The following is a 6441-nucleotide window of genomic DNA, read 5'->3' as shown; positions in this document are numbered from 1 at the left end:
ATCACCGGCAACAACGTCGCCTATGGGCACAAACCCACCGTCACTGGACCAGACAGGACTGGCAAAAAGGGCTCTTCACTGACGAGTCGCGGTTTTGTCTCACCAGGGGTGTTGGTCAGATTCGCGTTTATCGTTGAAGGAATGAGCGTTACACGAACTGAGCTTGTTGACATTGCACGCAATCTCAACGCTGTGCCTCTCTCATTTCATTAGGAAATTACACACAATTGGTCAACCATTCCTGTCTTGGTTTCCTAGGAGACCTGTTAGCTGTAACTGAGTCTAATTTACTAGCTCCTGGGCCCTTCCTCTCCTTATTGTTCTACATCATAAAAGAGGTAGACTGGATACAAACACACACAGGAATAATCCTCCTGTTTAGTCTCTGGTTCCTAAAAGAGTGTAAGTCCCCTGCCTGAATATTAATGATCCACTGGTGAGACAACTAAAATGAACTCCGATCTCCTTGAAACTTCATTCTCCACACCTAGATGGAATGAGTGAAATAGTAAATGTGTGGTTCTATGATAGATTTGTAAAAGAAGGTCAGTGTCATCATGTTTCTCTGGACAAGAGATGCATCTACACACTGAACCCCCTCATGTCAAACTGTAAAAGGTGAGACCGATAGCGAGGGAGGTCTCTCCTTTCAAACAGAGCAAATGCAATGGAAAATTGTGCGTTTCCGTAGAGTAAATATTTGGAGTAGGGAGATATAATCGTAGAGAAGAAAGGCATTTCTGGGCCGTGTCTAGCACTGCCAAAGGGGCCTGCTTTATCTGATCCATTGTTTAGTGAACGGGGGGCTCGGTAAGCAAGCGGCTCGCTGGCCCCTCTCCTCTCCCCCCAGCTGTAGCCTCTCCTGTGTTTATTTTTGCAGGGCTACAAAAGCAAAGCCCCGCCATTTGTGAGTGGAGGAAAGTGCGCTCTGTTCTCTCTTCCTGTAATTTGGGGTCCTCTCTCTCTGCCTCCGTCTTTCCCTCTGACAGTTCACCTTCTCCTTGACAGTATCCCGTTTAGGAGGAGATGAAGGGTAGGAATTATACTCTGAGTTTCAAAGATCTGCGTCGAGGAGAGAAGTGATATTATTTCGGGGAGAAATAATTAGGCCTTGAAACGCGGTGAAAATCGTTGATGTTCACAAAAACTAAAGTTGAGGGACAAGGTGGTAATTATGTCACAGAAATACATATGTCAGAGAATGTATATATTAGAATATTTATTCTGGTGTGTCCAACTGACAAGCTCAGCACGTTCCTCTGATTGAGAAACCAGCCATATGAAAGCTATAGTAAAAAAAAACACAAAATATCTTGTCATGGGCCTGCCTGTGTGTTGAGGTGAGTGGTCCGGCCTGGTCCCAAACCATGCGTGTTGGGTGGGCCGTGGTGGCTGTCGGGCTTGTTTTGGATACTCCTCTGACCTTTTCCTCTGTTTACTGAAACAACAAGCACTCAGTGTTCAGAGTGGAGGGCCGTCACGAAGGACACATCTTCAAAGGCTGCTTTTAGTTCTGTCCTCTTGACCACCCACACAGGACCACTATATTACATTTCCCCCTCCCCTCCTTGTGTAAATCCCTGAATGGACAATATTAGGTGAGAGCTACAGTTTCCATGGGGCTTTCTCCAAGCCACCCAGATCAATGATGTGTGAGGACTGTGAGGAAGGAAGGAAGGTGAGAGAGATTTATATAACTTGCTCTCGACTTTTACAGGACTAATAAATGCCCAGTGCATTAGTTTGGTGGAAAAATATATTTGAAATATTATTTTAAAATGTTCAAATATATACTGTATATATTGTTTTGATTTATCAGGGGGGGGGCTGCAGCACCCTCAGCACCCTTACTTTCACTTGGCTATGTCTATCTATCTCTCTGTCTGTCTCTCATTCTCTCTCACGTCACTCACCTGTTTTTGCGCTCCCCATCAAACATTCCGTTTTAAAAGCTGAACTCTTCCAATGTGACAAGGGTTCAATTGACTCATCACCATATCATTTGATCCATGAAAGGGCTTTGAAATAGAACATTGAAAGGGGGTATTTAACATGTTCAAGGTCCCACCACACGATTACCTAGTAAATCAGGTGTGGAAAGTCCCATCTGGGAAGAAAAGAAAAACCTTTTTTATTTCAGCTGAAAGTGATATTCATCGTTCAAACTGTCGGTTGGAAGCAGAACGCACAATAGCCTGAGTAACTACTAGCCTATTTCAAAGAGATCTATCAGTGGAAATTCCCAGAGATTTTTTTATTTGCTATAGCCAAGGAGTCATGCTGAGACCACGGTCTATTTTGCAGATAAGCCCTGCATGAAAACATCAATAAACAACAATTACTCTATATATACACTACCGTTCAAAAGTTTGGAGTCACTTAGAAATGTCCTTGTTTTTGAAAGAAAAGCACTTTTTTTGTCCATTAAAATAACATAAAATTGATAAGAAATACAGTGTAGACATTGTTAATGTTGTAAATGATTATTGTAGCAGGAAACGGCAGATTTTTTAAACGGAATATCTACATAGGCGTACAGAGGCCCATTATCAGCAACCATCACTCCTGTGTTCCAATGGCACGTTATGTTAGCTAATCTAAGTTTATAATTTTAAAAGGTTAATTGATCATTAGAAAACCCTAATGCAATTATGTTAGCATAGCTGAAACTGTCCTGATTAAAGAAGCAATAAAACGGGCCTTCTTTAGACTAGTTGAGCATCTGGAGCATTAGCATTTGTGGGTTTGATTACAGGCTCAAAATGTCCAGAAACAAAGCACTTTCTTCTGAAACTCGTCAGTCTATTCTTGTTCTGAGAAATGAAGGCGAGAAATTGCCAAGAAACTGAAGATCTCATACAATGCTGTGTACTACTCCCTTCACAGAACAGTGCAAACTGGCTCTAACCAGAATAGAAAGAGGAGTGGGAGAACCCGGTACACAACTGAGCAAGAAGACAAGTACATTAGAGTGTCCAGTTTGATAAACAGATGCCACACAAGTCCCCAACTGGCAGCTTCGTTAAATAGAACCAGCAAAACACTTGTCACAACGTCAACAGTGAAGAGGCGACTCCGGGATGCTGGCATTCTACGCTTTCATCACATTCCCAGTGGGACAGAAGTTTACATACACTCAATTTGTATTTGGTAGCATTACCTTTAAATTGTTAAACTTGGGTCAAACATTTCGGGTAGCCTTCCACAAGCGTCCCACAATAAGTTGGGTGAATTTTGGCCCATTCCTCCTGACAGAGCTGGTGTAACGGAGTCAGGTTTGTAGGCCTCCTTGCTCGCACACGCTTTTTCAGTTCTGCCAACAAATTTTCTATAGGATTGAGGTCAGGGCTTTGTGATGGCCACTCCAATACATTGACTTTGTTGTCCTTAATAAGCCATTTTGCCACAACTTTGGAAGTATGCTTGGGGTCATTGACCATTTGGAAGACCCATTTGCGATCAAGCTTTAACTTCCTGACTGATGTCTTGAGATGTTGCTTCAATATAACCACATAATTTTCCATCCTCATGATGCCATCTAATTTGTGAAGTGCACCAGTCCCCCCTGCATCAAAGCACCCCACAACATGATGCTGCCACCCCCTGTGCTTCACGGTTGGGATGGTGTTCTTCGGCTTGCAAGCATCCCCCTTTTCCCTCCAAACATAACGATGGTCATTATGGCCAAACAGTTCTATTTTTGTTTCATCAGACCAGAAGACATTTCTCCAAAAAGTGCGATCTTTGTCCCCGTGTGCAGTTGAAAACCGTAGTCTGGTTTTTATATGTCGGTTTTGGAGCAGTGGCTTCTTCCTTACTGAGCGGCCTTTCAGGTTATGTCGATATAGGACTCGTTTTTACTGTGGATATAGATACTTTTGTTGATTTGCACTTTTCGCACCAAAGTACGTTCTTCTCTAGGGGACGGAATGCGTCTCCTTCCTGAGCGGTATGACAGCTGCGTGGTCCCATGGTGTTTATACTTGTGTACTATTGTCTGTACAGATGAACGTAGTACCTTCAGGCGTTTGGAAATTGCTCCCAAGGATGAAACAGACTTGTGGAGGTCTACAATTTTTTTTCTGAGGTCTTGACTGATTTCTTTTGATTTTCCCATGATGTCAAGCAACGAGGCACTGAGTTTGAAGGTAGGCCTTGAAATACATCCACAGGTACACCTCCAATTAACTCAAATTATGTCAATTAGCCTATCAGAAGCTTCTAAAGCCATGACATAATTTTCTGGAATTTTCCAAGCTGTTAAAGGCACAGTCAACTTAGTGTATGTAAACTTCTGACCCACTGGAATTGGGATACAGTACATAATAAGTGAAATAATCTGTCTGTAAACACTTGTTGGATAAATTACTTGTTTCATGCACAAAGTAGATGTCCTAACCGACTTGCCAAAACTATAGTTTGTTAAAAATAATTTTGTGGAGTAGTTGAAAAACAAGTTTTAATGACTCCAAACAAAGTGTATGTAAACATCCGACTTCAACTGTATGTAGATATTTAATGGACAAAAAATTTGCCTTTCTTTCAAAAACAAGGACATTTCTAAGTGACTTCAAACTTTTGAATGATAGTGTATCTATACTGAAAAAAAATATAAACGCAACATGTAAAGTGTTGGCCCCATGTTTCAAGAGCTGAAATAGAAGATCCCAGAAATGTTCCATATGCACAAAAAGCTTATTTCTCCCAAAAAATTGTGCACAAATTTGTTTACATCCCTGTTAGTGAGCATTTATCTTCTTCCAAGATAATGCATCCACCTGACAGCTGTGGCATATCAAGAAGCTGATAAACAGCATGATAATTACACAGGTGCACCTTGTCCTGGGGACAATAAAAGGCCACTAAAATTTTCAGTTTTGTCACACAACACAATACCACAGATGTCTCAAGTTTTGAGGGAGCGTGCATTTGGCATGCTGACTGCAGGAAAGTCCACCAGAGCTGTTGCCAGAGAAATGAATGTACATTTCTCTCCCATAAGCCGCCTCCAACGTCATTTTAGAGAATTTGGCAGTACGTCCAGCCGGCCTCACAAATCGCATACCACGTGTAACCACGCCAGCCCAGGACAGCCACATCCGGCTTATTCACCTGTGGGATCGTCTGAGGAGGACGGGGGTGCTGAGGAGTATTTCTGTGTAATAAAGATCTTTTCTGGGGGAAAACGTATTCTGATTGGGTGGACCTGGCTCCCAAGTGGATGGCTGTGCCCCTGCCCAGTCATGTGAAATCCATAGATTAGGGCCTAATGAATGTATTTCAACTGACTGATTTCCTTCTATGAACTGTACCCCTGTAAAATCTTTGATATTGTTGCATGTTGCATTTATATTTTTTGTTCAGTATATACACTACCAGTCAAAAGTTTAAGAACACCTACTCATTCAAGGGTTTTTCTTTATTTTTACTATTTTCTACATTGTAGAATAATAGTGAAGACATCAAAACTATGAAATAACACATATGGAATCATGTGTTAAACAAATCAAAATATATTTTATATTTGAGATTCTTAGAATACCCACCCTTTGCCTTGATGACATCTTTGCACACTCTTGGCATTCTCTTAACCAGCTTCACCTGGAATGGTGGGCTTTTGCACAGATGGTGCTCCATCTATGGCGGGACGGTGGGCAGGCCTCTGGACTCTAGTTATGAATGTGTCTCCCTCTGCCAGATGGATGCATTGTATGATCCCCCAAGAGCAACTGGTGGCAAAAGAGCTGAGCACAGAACTAGGAGATATACTGCAGCAGGTAACTTCGATTGTAAACTACATCAAACCACATCCACTGCACGCACGCCTGTTAGCAAAACTATGTGGAGATATGGGATCAGAGCATGACAATGTTCTATTTCATACCGAGTCTTGTTGGTTATCGATGGGACAGTGTTGTAAAAAATGTTGCATTCAGAGAGGAACTGTTGTCATTCACAATAATGTAAAAACTGACTTGGTTGACTTTTCTGTGCAATGAAAATAAAATGTGTCTCATTGCCTATGTAAAACTAAACGAACTGAACGCAAGCATGCAGGGGAAATACAAAAGCATTCTACAGATGAGTAGAATGCTTTCCCTCAGCTGTGCGTGTTTCTAATAGCAAACAGCATCAGTAAGTTTCCCACATGAGTGATGGCTGCTCACCTCCAACGCTTGGAAGAGCACTTTGGGGCCTACTTCCCAATCCGGTTGAATGTGGTCCTGGCTCAGTTGACATGCCGGTAAGTGAAATCGAATACATTCACAGGTCACTACGGAATAATTTTGGTTCCTGACTCAATGGGAATAAACTACCCTGCCTCTGAGCAGTAATGTCGAGTTCAAAACAACTGTGGACTCGGAAATCTCCGGCGTTAGACTTCAGTGTGTTCAAGACAACTGGCAAAACGAGCTCCGACTGGGAAAAATATTTTTGAAC

Source organism: Salvelinus fontinalis, chromosome 4 (genome assembly GCF_029448725.1).
Source record: "Salvelinus fontinalis isolate EN_2023a chromosome 4, ASM2944872v1, whole genome shotgun sequence".
NCBI classification, from domain to species: Eukaryota; Metazoa; Chordata; class Actinopteri; order Salmoniformes; family Salmonidae; genus Salvelinus; species Salvelinus fontinalis.
Note: the sequence above shows the minus strand (reverse complement) of the source record.